This window comes from Amphiura filiformis, chromosome 12, assembly GCF_039555335.1.
Source record: "Amphiura filiformis chromosome 12, Afil_fr2py, whole genome shotgun sequence".
Lineage (NCBI taxonomy): Eukaryota > Metazoa > Echinodermata > Ophiuroidea > Amphilepidida > Amphiuridae > Amphiura > Amphiura filiformis.
The window spans coordinates 40938971-40955809 of record NC_092639.1 but is presented as its reverse complement, the minus strand read 5'-3'; the positions used below and the strand labels follow the sequence as shown (position 1 = coordinate 40955809).

Genomic DNA, 16839 nt, shown 5'->3' with positions numbered 1-16839 from the left:
TTGCGTGACTGCATGATGATCGTGGGAAGCTTCATGTGAACCTCAGGTAAACAGGTGTTGGTCATAACAAAACGTGAAAAGTTGTAATCATTCTACGCATCCAGGTGGTTATGTGTCCTCACATCTCAGTGATACGTTGAAATCATTATACGGCTTAAACAATAGCGATCAGGCAGTTGATATGTGTCCTCACATATCCAGTGCTAGGTTGAAATTTTGTACGACTCTAAAACAATAGCGATCCAGGTGGTTACATGTCCTCACATATTCAGTCAGTAATAAGTTGGAATCTTTGTACGACTCTAAAACAATAGCGATCCATGTAGTTATGTTATGTGTCCTCACACATCTCAGTGAAAAGTTGCAATCATTGTACGGCTTAAACAATAGCGATCGGGCATATGTGTCCTCACATACCCAGTGCTAAGTTATAATCATTGTACGGCTAAAACAACAGTGATCCAAGCATCTGATGTGTCTTCACATATCCATGCAGTAATAAGTTGGAATTTTTGTACGACTCTAAAACAATAGCGATCCAGGTAGTGTCTTCACATAATTCAGTGTCGCTGTCAAACATCCTTTGAGTAATTTGTTGTTATTTATCCATTTTGTGATTAAGAAACACATAATAACAACGGCTTGTTGTATTCACTTTAATGCTTTGATCCATAATGGTGCACCAATATAAGAAGAAGACAATATATAAAGGTAATGTTATAGCTGAAATTTTTTTCACACTATATCCAGTGCCGTTGATTCCCGCAGCAGACTTAACTTGCATAAATATTCATAACATTCTGCCCGCCAATGCAGAAAACTTTTAAAAAATCAATTCAGCACCCATCAAAATGTTCATTTGCATAGCTTCATGTTCACCAATTCCCGATTATCTAACATTGTCATCCTTGCATATTACCGTTGCACTCTTGCTATTTTCGAATCATTGACCCAGCGATATTTTTCCAGCAGCAATCAGTATAACGAGTGACAGGCGGATTTAAGTGAGAAATACTAATGCTTATCCATTCACACATGAGCCTAAATATTTGGAGGAAAAAATAAAGGATATATCCGTCAGCTCTCTGCCTTCAACCTCCTCACACATGCCATTTTCAAACCAGCATTTTATCAACAAATCTCATCACAATATTTCTCAAAATAACCTTTTGCACCATGCATCGAGATGTAATCTATGGTCTCAAGTGAGATCAATATCAAACAAGAACAAAATATGATAGCCTTATATAATATATGGTATATGTTGAAAGCATGTGTGATATAAGGTCAAGAAATAGAGTGTTGAAGATGACTGAAAACTGACGGACATGATTTTGTAAAAGGAGAAGTTTTTTATTCTGTGCTCAGCAACTAAATCCACATCCATCACAAAAACACAACAAATATAGCAGCTACTTGTAAATTTGTCTTTTTTTCATATCACATCACCACAGCAGAAATTATGCCTTCCCAAGATTCACTGCTGAAATTATACTAAATCTCACATGGCGCATTACTCATGTTGTTATAGCAAAGTTCCATATGTGATTTCACATAATGTCACCAATGCATCATGGGTAAGCATATTTTTCTGTATTTCTGCAAACTCAAAGACATGTCCTTTTAAACACCATTAATTGATCATATTAATACAAGGAACTACTCAAGTATTAAAGATAATGCTAGTCTTGCTGTAAATCAAGGACTTACTTTTGTGATTATAATATTTTCTTTTCATATAACCTGAAGACTAAAAAGGTCAAAAAATTAAGAACTCATTATAAGAATGGAAATAATTTGTTTGAAATGACAAATTTGTACACATGCAAGCATGATTATTATTTTTTATATAAATAGCATTTATTTCCTGAATGTATAACTATTTTATTTCATTAAAAGTAACATTTTAATTTTTCCACAAATGGCAAACCTAACCACAAAGGCAATTAGACAGATGTTCCTTTTTACTGTTAAAACATCAAATGAAAGCAAAATCAAATTAAAGACTGCACAAAAAGTAACACAGCCCATATAAATCGCCTATAGTTTCACAATGTTTTGACATAAAGCGAAGGATGGTGCATTTTGATACCCCAATTGTCCAATTTCGTTCAATACATGTGATCATATATACCTTGACACGTTCCATATGGTAATTACAGTTGAAATCCATATGCCCCCTATGGAAGACACAACCTTAATCTCCCACACAAGGAGTGTGATTTTCAAATGGAGTCACCCATTCAGGTATCCCAATTTGAAATTCACACTCCTGTGTAGGAGATTAAGGTCATGTCTTCCATAGAGTGTATGGATTTAAACTGAATAACCCAATTATTTCCACAAGCGTTACCATAACAACAATTTCCATTGTATCATTATTGAGAAATCTTTCATTTTGGTTATTTCGCAGAGAATTGCATCAAATAATATAAAAGCCGGTAAACCCATCATAATTGCCTTCAAGCACGAACTTGAATTCCAATCGACGGATAACAGACAAATTGTGCTTTTTATTTTCATTATTATCATCCTCCTCATTCATCATCATTTGTCATCACTTTCCTCATCCTCCTCTTCATCATCATCTTTATCATCAATCATCATCATCAATTATGTTATTGCTGCAAGTGACAAGTCAATCTTTCATGGATTGTCTGCAGTGATCACTCCCAATAGAGTGAAGTTTCACTCTGAGTGAAATTTCACTCTTTGAGAGTAAATTGCACTCCTAGAATTGCACTCCTTGTTCAATCTTTCCAGAGCTAATTCTACTCTTTCCAAAGTGATATATGACTCAATTTTCACTCCTGTCATTTCTCTTCCTTAGAGTGATCACTGTAGCAGGGACTGCATTTTGAGGAGAGTGGGAGCAATCACTCTCTACTGCTCTCCTTAAATCGGATATAGGAGAGTGATTTTAGCTCTCCTTAGTTGACTATTCCCTCCTCATATTCTATTGTAAATGCTCTAAACAGCTCTCCTTGAAGGCTCCAGAAGAGCTATTTAATGCTCTCTTGCAAATTCCAAAAGACAGCAGGCTGCACTCCTTACCATTTAGAGAGTACCTTATTTTTCACAATAAAAATCTATTAAAATTGGAGCAAGAACTAGACTATAAACTACCCTTTCCTATATATAATGTCAGTGTTTACCTACAGTGGCATACAACACACGCAATAATACAACCAATTAATCAGCCTGTCTCACTGACTTCCGTAAGATAGTCCTATTGTGCAACCTGATCAACAGCCTACTCCCCCCACATTACCGCATCAAAACTGAGATTTTGATATTAAAAGAAACCTCATATTTTTCTCATTACCCCAGCAAAATGTAACACCTATGTTTCGTTTAGATGATGTGAACAAAAATGTGGTACGCAACACCAAAAGTATAATTATGTACTATCCTTATCCTATGGGCCATTGTTATACACATTTTGCTTCTCATATCAAAATCGCTGGAGTAATATAACTCAAAAATTGGAAACGTATTGTTTTAATGGTAGGCCTCAATGTAAGATAGCAAACAAAATATGAAAAAATCTGAATACCCACCTTTAAAAGAAAGTAAACCCATCATAATTGCCTTGAGGCCGGGCCTTGAGGTAGGCTTTTTAATCCAACAGCTAGACCGACCTAACCCTAACAGCTTTTTGGCGACGGGAAGGGAAAGAAGGAAGGAATAAAGAGAGAAAACAAAGAAAGAAGTTGTTTGCTCTGGGTGGGATTCGAACCCGGGACCCCTCGCATGCCAAGCACTGGTTTGGCGACACTTAGCCATGGGTGTTGGGCTTTGCTGGCCAGCGAAACTATGCCTATATATCACTTAGGGCGATTGCGTCATCACACCACGTGGGATGCACTCACGAACAGTGCATATATCAAGTAGTATTTTGTATAGTACCTGGTACGGTTAGAGTTAAGAGATAAACTGTGCTTTTTGTTATTATTATTGTCATCATTGTCATCGCTTTCCTCCTCCTCATCATCTTCATCATTATATTTATCATCTTCATCACATCTTCCAACCATCATCATCAGTTACCATTATTTTTTATCTTCCATTAGTCCGATGCTGCTAACATAACTTATTTTTAGTCAACAGCCAGATCTTCAATTCAAATGGGAAGGAAGTAAAGAACTAGACTAAAGACTTGTGCCTATAATGTCCCTGTTTACCTACATGGACATACAACACAAGTAATAATGCAATCAATTCATCAACATGTCTCACTGACTTCCTTCCGCAAGCGAATCTATAACAAAGAAAAATTACTTTTTCTTTTCAAAGATTTTTCACCACATGTCTGATCAGGGATGTTTCTGTCACATCCCAGGTCTGACATCAGCATAAGCAAAATAAGCGCCAATCCGGCTTGAAATGTGTGTGGGGGGGACAATCGACCTGAATTGTCAAAAAGTGGCAGAAAAGAACAAAAATGGGTCATTCTGCGAAAAGTAGGGGAGGACCCATATCCCCGTCCCTCCGGGATTGGCGCCCATGGCTACACCTCCAAGAATTCATCCTGATGAAGACATGTAGTGTGAAATTAAATTTGCCAATGTAAAATTCTTCCATCTCCTCTATAACTCTCTCCGCATGGATATCAACTGCAGACGACAAGTATCAAATATTAAAAAAAGAAAATCAAAAATTTCAGAGTTGTAAGTTTTCATGACCATATTTGGAATCAGCATGAAAAATTCATCAAAATGAGTACAAACAAGCCTAGTATTGGTTTAGTGGTTCTCATAAAATAGCTCTTGATATTTTGAGAAATATCTCAAAACTTGGAACTTTTTATGTTGAAGCCTATATTTCAAATAGGCTAATTGTCTATTCTATTTGAAATGGATATTTGCTCTGTAGAAGACAGGCTATAATGTTAGAAGAGTGAAAAATGTTTTGTAAATTGATATAACATAAAACATTTCTACTTTTCAATCCGGGGGGGGGCTCCCATAACGGATATGCATCATGTGCCTCGGGATAGACCCCTATTTCAAACCGGGGGCTCCCATAACGGATATGCATCATGTGCCTTGGGATAGACCCCCTATTTCAAACCGGCTTGTACCAAATGACCCCTTTTTTGTGTTATTGTCCTACCTAATACCCAATGGCCCCCTTAAAAAAAATTCAGGTACTCAATGACCCCCACTTTTCTATTACCTGCTATCAAATTACCCCTTTTTATTCCCAAAGCAGATGGTATTTGTGTTCTCCTCGAGAAATAATGGGATTTGTCATATTCAATCATCCAGTTGATTCCAATTGTTAAATATTGATTCAAGTTCCCAAGGTGGCCAAGTTTCCTTTTGGCAGTTTTGGCATTATGTGTAATCATAATTATGTGTAATCAATGCCACCTTTTTGCCAATCTTGTGCCCAATGACCCCAATTTTACAGTTTGTTACCCCAATGGCCCCCTTTATTTTTATAGTTTCATACTGAATGACCCCATTTTTATTCAGGTTGTGTACTGAATGAACTCATATTTTTGTAATTGTACATTTGACCTGAAAGCCCCCTACTTTTAACATGGCCGAGGCACATCCCTGCCATTTCAGATAGGGAGTGCCTCCTCTGGGCCTGAATCACACTTATATTGGGCTATTCCATTTAAAATCCGCACTACCCCTGTGAAAGATTTAGCTAAAGTCTGCCACAGAGGGAGTATCAATTTTGAATAGAATACACAATTGAGTAACTTCTATTCGAAATACTCACTTCAGTTGTGGAAGATATAGGAAAGCCATAATACAGGGGGGCTATGGGTTTCAAAATGATTAACTCTGACCAATTACATTTGAAAAACATACTCCCCCTATGGAAGATGTTTCCAAAATCGTCCATAGGGGATTTCAACTGCTTCAAAGAATCCTCAATGAACAGATCAAAGTTCGACTTTATCAGTGATAAAAGTAGGCCACTCTCTCTCTCCTCTTACATTTTTCTACAACATCTCTAAGCCATACCCATTGTCCATTAAATCTAAATTACTTATTTATAAAACCATAATTAAATGTATCCATTATTATAACCATCTATAAAACAAGAAAGTTAGCGATGGGTAAAATTGGGCATATTAGATGAAAATAGGTCAGAACATGTGAGTCTGATGATATTTTGATACATCATAGTTCAATAACCTCAATTAAACACTCATAGTGCAAAATTTGACCTCAAGTTACAGGGTATGAGTTTTTGTTCCCAATTTTTCAGAGGTCATTCAATGAATATACAAATGTATTGGGGTTATAGAACTGTGCCCTGATAGATGAACATGTTATGGATCCTAGTGATAAGCTCACTGAGCAAGTAGGTCATAGAAATCATGATGACATGATAAGTGGGTCACCATACGTACAAACACACACACACAAACAAACAACAGCTTTTGGATCAGGGCATCTGGATATTACAATTTGCATTTTCTTATTGTACAACCCCAGGGCTACCATCCATGTGTATCAGGGTTCAATTGTCAAGGGGGTAGGCAAAGTACAAATATTTCGGATGCCCATCATTTGGACCCTCCGGTATATCCTCAGTGGCACATATATAGACCACTTGACATGTGACGTCGTCATTGCCCGGCAGTATGCGTGTGAATTATGGCAATATCATTGTTCTTTGCCCTGCAGTGTGCGTACGCATCATAGTTTGCTCAGGGCACATGCATTTTAAATCGCCACATTTCATATAGTACAAGAAAGCCATTGAACAGTGTAGCGGTTCATTCAAGCATATCAATAGACCAGTCCCTCGCCTTTGTTGATAAACAATGATGTCAAATGGTCTATATACTGGGCCATTGAAAGTATTGCTGCTGATCTGCTCATAGAATAGGCTTTTCCAGATGAAACCCATATACCCCCTATGAAAGACATGACCTATATATCCCACACAGGGGTGTTCAAATGGAGCCACCAATTCAGGTATCTCCATCTGAATTCTGAAATTCACACCCCCTGTGGGAGATATGGAGTCTCGATAGTGGTTCTAACCTTAATGCCTCAAGTGGTTTTCTTCGGTCAAGATTCGAACCCGAGACCCCCCACATGCCAAGTCCTAGGTCGGTGACCGGTAGCCACAGGTCTTTCGCTGACCCAGCCAAGGAAAGCATCACATCACATTTTTGTAGGCAATGAGGATTTAAGGCAATGAGGATTTTTTTTCTTGTCAGACTTTTCAGAGTTAGCGAACAACCCAAAAGTTCAATGACAGTAAAAGGGATGCAGTAAAAAAAAGGTACAAATATGTTTGTCAAAAACTTTTAAAATATTGGTCAAAGTTGGCTTTTTGGGTTGGAATTTTCCACATTTCACACTTACATTTGAGGGAGGGAGGGAGGGACAAACAAAAAGACTTTCATTTATAGAATGTCATCAAACTTCTGGTTTCTTCCCTTTATGAAAACTTGATGAATACTGAGCTCAAAATATCAAGCTCAATAGATGTTTAAATCCTCATCTGGGGGTTTCAAACTTATAGGGGAAGGACTTTTACATTTTAAGTGTTAAAAGTTTTTAAATGTTAGAATTATTAAAATTTAAAAACTGAATTCAAAATAGTAATATCAAGTTTTATAAATGTTAAATTAAATAATCATCTGGGGTTTTCAAACTTAAGAGGGGAAGGACTTTTACATTTGAACTGTTAGATTTTTACTTTTAACTGTAAGAGTCATGAAAATTTAAGAACTGAATTCAAAATATGTAGTAATATCAAGCTCTATAAATGTTTAAATCATCATCTGGGGTTTCAAACTTAAAGGGCAAGGACTTTTACATTTGAACTGTCAGAATTTTAATTTTTAACTCTTAGAGTTATGAAAATTTAAAACTGAACTCAAAATAGAAATCATCATCTGGGGTTTCAAACTTATAGGGCAAGGACTTTTACATTTGAACTGTTGGAATTTAATTTTTAACTCTAGAGTTATGAAAATTTAAAAACTGAACTCAAAATATAAATCATCATAATGGGGTTTCAAACTTATAGGGAAGGACTTTTACTTTTTAACTTGCTTGGAGACAGAAAAGTGTGGCAGATTTATGTGTGAATACCGTATTCACATCATACATACTAGTAATTTGCAATTTATGTGAAAAGTACGCTAGAAAAAGTTATATTTACTTTTCCAGTATTTAGTAATGTTATATTAAAATAAAAATTGACCCACTTTTCTGTCTCCAAACTAGTTAAAATGTAAAAGTCCTTCCACTTAAATCATTTAAAAATGTATAGAGGAAATTGCTGCCATACAAATCATGTTATGTAAGTACACAATACTGTTGATTTTATTTTAAAATGCATACTTTGTGTTTTTCTTATTTGGTGATGTTACATAAGATTGAAAATTATGTAAAGATGACGGGTGCCAGATATATTTGAATAAGCAGTGCATCATGCTTATACTAGCAGAGTTGCCAATGGTATAGGTAATATGCCAATTTTTGGGCTCCTTCTGACAATTTTCTTTATCATCAGGAAAAGTTTTACTCCACAAAAGGGGCCTCTATTATAGAGTTGGCCATTTTTTTTCTAAAAATCGATTGAATATAGAATTTAAATCTTTATTCACAGTTAAATCAAACTAAAGGAATAGGACTGGGCTATGCTTCATCTGACAATAAAGAAAAATACTTTTTTAATAAAAGCAAAAAGTTTGTATTGTTTGCACTTATCTATAATATTTTTACTATTAGGAAGTCAGTGTCGTCAGTGCGCATTTCATTGGATGCAGCTTCTAATCATAAGCATTTGCTGAAAGCGCTTGTGTATAGACGAATCCAACGAGCCAAGTCATGGTCAGGATTTGGTCGGCCATTATTGGTTCCCCGCATGCACCAAACAGGTGTTGTAAGTGCCCAATTGGGTGTATTAAACCCGCTTAAAATTCGATGTTAGATTCTTTTGTGTTGTAAACTGTCATCATTCTTTTGTCTACGTGTAACACGGGTGATAGAATGCAGTTTAAAATACCCTTCAAGGCCGCATCATTTCACATTTTAGGTGAGATAGCTGGGTCCCAGTCGTGGCTATGGCTGCCACTGAGGTGTTGGAATGCGTGAAATTTGATTCATCTATACTCACACGCGTTTAAAGATGTCGCTCATACATGCATGCATGAAAAAGCTGCTTCAACGCAATAATGTCAATGATTTGCCAAGAGTAAATGTATTACAGGGTGTTTTTTCCCCGGGTTTTTTCCTCAGACTACATGGAAATTGGGCTACTTCAGCACTGCCCGTCGCCACCTCCATGTGGTGCTTGCCATGGATTTGTGGCAACACTGCATCATAGATTATTTATATGCCTTGATTAGTTGAAGAGGCTCTTTGCTCCTTTTCAAATTTTGAAATTCAGGTCTTGCATAGTTGCTTCAAATTAAAAGATGATCTAGATTATCAGGTTTGGAAGTCTGATTAAAATATTTGTTTTTTCATATTAAAAACAAAATAATTAGCATAAAACAGCACTCCATTAAAGCAAAATCAATAATTAAAATACTTTTCACAGTACCAAAATGCATAAAATAACATTATAAATCACCAAATTCTACAACTTTGCCAGAGTGGAGAATTTTCCTGCACATGGAAGCAAATTTGTTTGATCTCAAGTTTGTTTATTTGTTTAACTCTCTTTAAACGGGTGTCGACTGCAGACGACAAGTTTCAAATTATTTTTAAAAATTAAAAAATTTCAGAATTTTACATTTTTATGGTCATATTTGAAATCAGCATGAAAAATGCATTAAAATGAGTACAAACAAGCCTAATATTGGTTCATAAAAATAACTCTTGATATTTTGCGAAAATATCTCAAAACTTAAGACTTTTCAGGTTGAAGCCTATGAGTTACACACAGAGCATTAAATGGTTGCTCTGTGTGGAGACATACTTGGGTCTTTGTGGAATCAGGCTCAAACAAAAATGCTCAAGCCAGGCTAAAAAAAAGCCTAGGGCCTATATAAAAATGCTGACCTTAAACAAATCTCCCAAAACACAAAGTCTGGGTTGGTCGGCCCGTAAAACAGGTTTCACATTTTCGTCGCCTAAGCAAAAGAAACAATAGACTGCTCTGCATTCCCTTTTTGATACACATTTCATACCATTCCATGCATAAAACCAAAACACAACACATGTCCTGCCCAGAAAAAAAAATTTTCTCATGGATAGCTCATGGATCAGAACAGGATTGGTGGATTTTCCATGGTCAGAGGGATTAGAGGGATGATAAATTAAAATGGTCTACTAGAGTAGACTAAAGAAACAACTGCTCATCAATACTAAATGGAGCATTGATGTCAAATTAAAAATTGTATTTGCTAACTCAAAGCACACACTGTAGACCAGTGTAATAAAACCCCATATCCATGATATCTACTGCTTCCGGGTCCTAAAGTAATAGAGATGAAGATAGTTTGTAGACATCAAATCTCTGTTGATTATTAGTAATGATAGAATAAGACAGAGAAGAGAGTCAAGAAACTGAGGCTTGCATGTATATCATGTTGCTTCATAATGGACGTGTATCTTTGAGGTTTTAATAAAGTGTATCATGATTGATTGAAATGTCCAGGATGATTATACATCGGTCACGATCTTGTTTAAAAGCCAACAAAATGGGGTGGTCAGTTGGTTTGGCGGTAAGCCAACTGCGTCATGGTGTGCACTTTTAATAATGATTAAAATATTTTTTCTTAGTATAGAGATAGTGGCAGCTTTCTTTGAAGTAATTCTTGAATAGCTCCTTGACTATAACTTCAAGGAGGATGACCTAATTTCCACTTTAGGTGAATAACCTTGACCATCACCTATCTCCTGAAATTGTATTTTCTCCTGAAATGTAAATTTTCCCCTGAAAATGAAATTGTATGTATTATATCTGTATTATTTCTATCCTCTTTGACCTGAGAGCCAAAAATTATAATTTCACCGCACCATAGAATACTTCTTGCATCATATAATAAATGGATAAACCCACTGTAAGACACATTTTGGCTCAAAACCCATGATCTCTTAGCACTGGTATTTCACATGGTCAATGAGAATACGGACTTTCCGCTGATACCAAAATCTCCATTTTGATGGAGTAAAAAGTTGCAATGACATCTAAAAACATCTTTTTTGTCAGTACAGCCATGATGAAACCAATCATTGGCCGGATAAGTGAAAAATCTGGATAAGTGAATTACATGTAATTCTGCATTGAATGTCTGTAGGGCTAACACCAAGACAGCAAAAGGTTATTCAAAATGGGGTAATAACACTGAAAGATTGTATTTGAATATTTTATGCCACATAGTTGAGGCCTTCTAAATGCTTCAGTGTATGAAATCAAGCTCTCAAAGCATTAAAAACATGTTTTATGATGATCACATGTCCGGATAATAGAGAGATCCGTATAAAAGAGGTCCGGATAAGGGAGGTGAAAAATGTGTGAAAAATCCCCCCCTGAACATTGGGTACATGTACCGTATTCGTTCCAATAAGCGCCCATGCCCCAATAAGCGCCCACCCAGTTTTCAATTTGCTAAAGGGTACCATTAATGTGACAGATATATGTCGATACAGTGAAATAGCTGCAGGACTACAAGTCCTGCGTAAACTTGCGATACATTTTCTGCATCAGAAAAGCTACTAGACCCTTTTATAACATAGGTAAATTTGTCTCTAATAAACGCCCCTTACAAAAAAATTGGGTAAACGAGGTAAAAAACAAGCGCCCACCCAAAATAACTTTGTTAAGCGCCCTGGGCGCTTATTGGAATTAATAAGGTAGTTTTATGTAAGGGACTACATATTTCATATTTTTATATACCTCATTAATTACTACTCGCTATATCATGTTACAAACAAAATATTGTTGCCACAGATATTGCTATATATGCACACACAATATAAAATATGTCAACATCATTACAGTGTTTTTAGCATGGGCTGTCAAACCTTTGATCCTAACAGAGTATTTGAACAGATTCGTTACCATGGCGACCCGTTAAATACGACCCAAAATGCCATGCTTAAATGAGCAATAGTATAATTAATTGGTTTCAATAAGTCATGTCAAATTTAAAAACAACACTAAATATTTTGAGGTGTTCCATATATGTCTGTTACTCCCTCTTCGATATCTATCCAAGACTAAATATTTTGAGGTGTTCCATATATGTCTATTACTCCCTCTCATATAGCTACCAACACTAAATATTTTGAGGTGTTCCATATATGTCTATTACTCCCTCTCCTATTATATAGCTACCCAACACTAAATATTTGGAGGTATTCCATATATGTCTATTACTCCCTCTCCTATAGCTACCCAACACTAAATATTTGGAGGTATTCCATATATGTCTGTTACTCCCTCTCCTATAGCTACCCAACACTAAATATTTGGAGGTATTCCATATATGTCTATTACTCCCTCTCCTATAGCTACCCAACACTAAATATTTGGAGGTATTCCATATATGTCTGTTACTCCCTCTCCTATAGCTACCAACACTAAATATTTTGAGGTGTTCCATATATGTCTATTACTCCCTCTCCTATTATATAGCTACCCAACACTAAATATTTGGAGGTATTCCATATATGTCTATTACTCCCTCTCCTATAGCTACCCAACACTAAATATTTGGAGGTATTCCATATATGTCTGTTACTCCCTCTCCTATAGCTACCCAACACTAAATATTTTGAGGTGTTCCATATATGTCTATTACTCCCTCTCAATATAGCTACCCAACACTAAATATTTGGAGGTATTCCATATATGTCTGTTACTCCCTCTCTTATATCTATCCAACACGATTACTCCCTCTCCTATAGCTACCCAACACTAAATATTTGGAGGTATTCCATATATGTCTATTACTCCCTCTCCTATAACTACCCATCAGAAATGTCAGAATATTACAGTATATAATTACTTTTCTCCATATTTGATTTTGTAATTTCCCTTGCAATTATAAAATATCTATGCCCACTAGAGTTAAACAATTAAGATACAATATGTTAATATTACCTTCAATTGGACAGATGGTTGTATTTCTTTTTATAAAAAAATTATTAAAAGTGATGACCTTTTCCATAATACAACAACTGCCGATGGGTAGAAAAGCCAAGCACAAACAGATCCAACAGATTTATACAAAATATCAATTACTGCAATTAACTGAATTTTGTGAGGTTTCTATTTTCACAGTTAATTTCAGAACACAAAATTGTTTGTGTCTATCACTTTAATGGGTAACGATCGATAGATAAGCAACCACAAAACTGCTTTGAGCAGTTAAAATTGGGAACTAGAATTATGATCTTCATAAAATAGGTGGCCCCTACACAGAGGTGTGTAACTAGAGAAAGGTTTGTAAATATAAATAATATGCAAATAAGCTCATTAATATTCATAAATATGGGAAAAATTAATACCGCAAAAATATCACAATTCACAGTACATGGATTGGCTAATTGTATAACAAACTTATTTTCAGTCTAAGTGTGACGTAAACAACGATTGTTGACAGGTCAACTGGTTCAAGTTATGTGTTTGGAACCATGATCAAAATGATCACAACACAAAGTAAATGTGTTGCTAAAAAAACTGAGGTGTGCAAACCAAGCTCGAACCAGTAACCAAGGTATGACATAATATTCAAAATTTGTCTAAAATTGTTGAAATTGATCAAATCTATTTGAATTTTCACAATTTGGCCATTAAACAATTTTGTTTGGATTCCAAAGTAATCCACACATTTTCCACATTATATGGTTGAAAATGGTTGGATCTGGGATAATTTAGGCTGTTGAATATTTATTGGAATTCCACAAGCTTCCACAGTGGGGGTATGGTTTTCAACTGGAACATTATGTTTCTATTTTCCAAGAGAATATCATATATTTGTTATGCTGAAAACGAGAAATTCTTCAATGTAACATAACACTAAATCAATGCGACCCAAGCTATAAAAACTATACATGTATGGATTATAGCAAGCTGCTACAACAAAATAGTCTTATTTGCTAGTATGAAGTCTTAGAGATACAGTTGTCAAAACAGCTAGGGAACAATATCAGTAATTTTTTGAAAATATATTAGAATATACATATGTCCTAATTTCTACCTAATTGGAATCAGCCAATTTCACCGTGTTTGTGGGACAGAGGGATATTGAATTAATATTTTAATTTATATCCTCCATTGAATAGTGAATTTTCTTTCATTTTATATCATTCTTTCAGCTTTAAGGGTACACAAGGTATTGTTGGTCGAAGCAGCCAAAAACTCGATTTTCATTATCTGAATTGATATATTATTGAAAAATAACACCTTGATGTTTTGCAAAAGTTCATTCTACAAATCATATACTCCTTTAAAACTTGCTTGATTTATTGTTGTTAATGAGTTATGTACATTTTACAAAAGTGTTGTTGTTTCAGCCCTCTTTACAACATAACTCAAGAACCAAAGGACCTACAAAAGTATATCTGTGATATTTGAATTCTTCTACACGCTCGCTATGAAATGATCAATGAAATTTTTACCAAAGCTCACTACCATTTGCAAGATGCTGTGAACTACCAAATCGCAACAGTTAAAAAAAATTGCTAACCTTAAATGACCAGATATCCTTCCTGACAGTTGTTACCATGGTTACTAACATTATATCATAATTCTTTGTAAAATATAACAAAATTATCCAAATTTGATAGACGATCGTATATTATGGCTTTAATTCATACTGCACAAACTAAGTTGGAGAATGATGCAGTCTATCGGGGCAATTCAATTTGCAAGAATGAACCAAACTCCTATGTGTGTATAAATATATCTGTAATTGGTCTAGCCATATCCCACAGAATGCCGATGGCACAATCTACCATCCACAAAATGGCACCAGTTTATAAATTAAATAACATTACTAATATAATTTTACCAAATTATCTCAGGTTGCATTGCTCAGGTGCTGTGCAAAATGTCATATTATTATTGGAATATCACTTATGGGCTATGTCATCTGAAATCCACACTCCCCCTGTTTAAAATTTAACTGACATCTTCTACAGAGGGGGTATGGGTTTCAAGTAGAATACGATAACTCGGGTGTAAAATTACACTTACACACATTGGAAAATGCTAATACATTTCAGGCATGAAAACTAGACTTGAATAAAAAACACTATAAACCATGTTTTTTTTTACCATTTCTGTGAATTTGATTCAGAAAATGCTGAAATCTGCTAAAACGCTGACAATTTTCATGCCTGAAATTTAAGAACCTGATTCTTGAACTTTTTTAGTAGTGTATCTCAAAAGTACGTTTCTGTGCATCTAAATATGCAGGTTCCCTATAATTAAAATCACATTCCTGAAAAATACCCGGGGAAAATACTCCCATTTAAGAGCAATAAGATAGATAACACTGTAGTTAATTTGACAAACACACCCCCACACACAAATCCACTATATTTCATATATTGATTTTTTCATTTCTAAGCCATTTCATTATTTAGAGTTTATTTGTCAAGACCAAGTGAAAAACTTATGTTTTCTGCTGACAGCTTCCTCAAAGCGTTGATGATGTTATTGATCCATCTGCTTAGAGTGGGAAACTTGACCGGATGTTTTGGTTTTCTCGGAAGTGGTATTCCTGTCTCCAGCGTTGGTCTTGAGTAGAGGATCAAAGGGAAAGGGGACAACGCCATGAACAGAGATGAGGGTATGTTCATTCTTAGTCACATCTTTGATCCTCTACTCAAGACTAACGCTAGAGGAGACAGGAATACCACTTCCGGGAAAACCAAAACATCCGGTCAAGTTTCCCGCTCCAAGCAGATGGATCAATAACATCATCAACGCTTTGAGGAAGCCAGAAGGTTTCTGGCGAAACTGCCAGCAGGCAGAAAACATAAGTTTTTCACTTGTTCTTGACAAATAAACTCTAAATAGCTGATTAATTAACAGACCTGATGAACCTCTTCAATCATGCCATTTCATTAGGTTAGTCAAAGAATCAAAAATGGGCTATTCCAGTTGAAATCCATACCCCTATGGAAGACATGTCCTTAATCTTCCACACAGGGAGTGTGAATATAAAATTGAATCACCTGAATGGGTGACTCCACCTGAAATCTACACCATACTATGTGGGAGATTAAAGTCATGTCTTCCACAGAGGGTGTATGGATTTCAACTGGAATGGTTCATTAAGTGATATTTTCATGATTCTTTTGTGTCAATCAAAAGATGATAAACAAGTAATTCTAATTAGTGAGGATTCTCATGGGTCACGATCATTCAGATTACCAACTGTAATTATCTTCAATTAATTAACATTATAAAATAATATCATCTTATTATTGTGTCTACACCCTTATAATTACAAACAACAAACATTGATTATCTCTGGGGAACCATCATTACATCCTGTTTTTCCCGGAAACAATAATGATCTAATTGGCAATAATCAATAGTAGTAATGATCTTCCATTGTAACATTAACATTTCCGGTGATAGAAATTCCGGATCCTGGTTCCGTAAAATAGGAAAAAGGGTATCATACGCCACTATGTGATACACTTTAAAAGTGTATCAATAGTGGCAAGTAGAGTACACCACTCTGTGATACACTTTAAAAATGCATCATTAGTATATATAATACGCCTCTATAATATGCCTCTATTACAAAGTGGCATATTGTATACTATATGATACACTGATTTCTACTTTTTTACCAGTTTCTTACCAAATCCAATTTAATTAGTTTTTATTGCTTAATTGGAGAGAACAATATTTAAAACATATGTACCAAAACTT

At 35.4% G+C, this 16839-nt stretch overlaps 1 protein-coding gene across 7 annotated transcripts in view; it reads right to left on the bottom strand.

Moving 5' to 3' along the window:
- Positions 1 to 16839, bottom strand: part of LOC140166195 (diacylglycerol kinase zeta-like) — a 434180-nt gene that overhangs the window by 93753 nt on the left and 323588 nt on the right. The gene's annotated exons all lie outside the window — the stretch shown is intronic.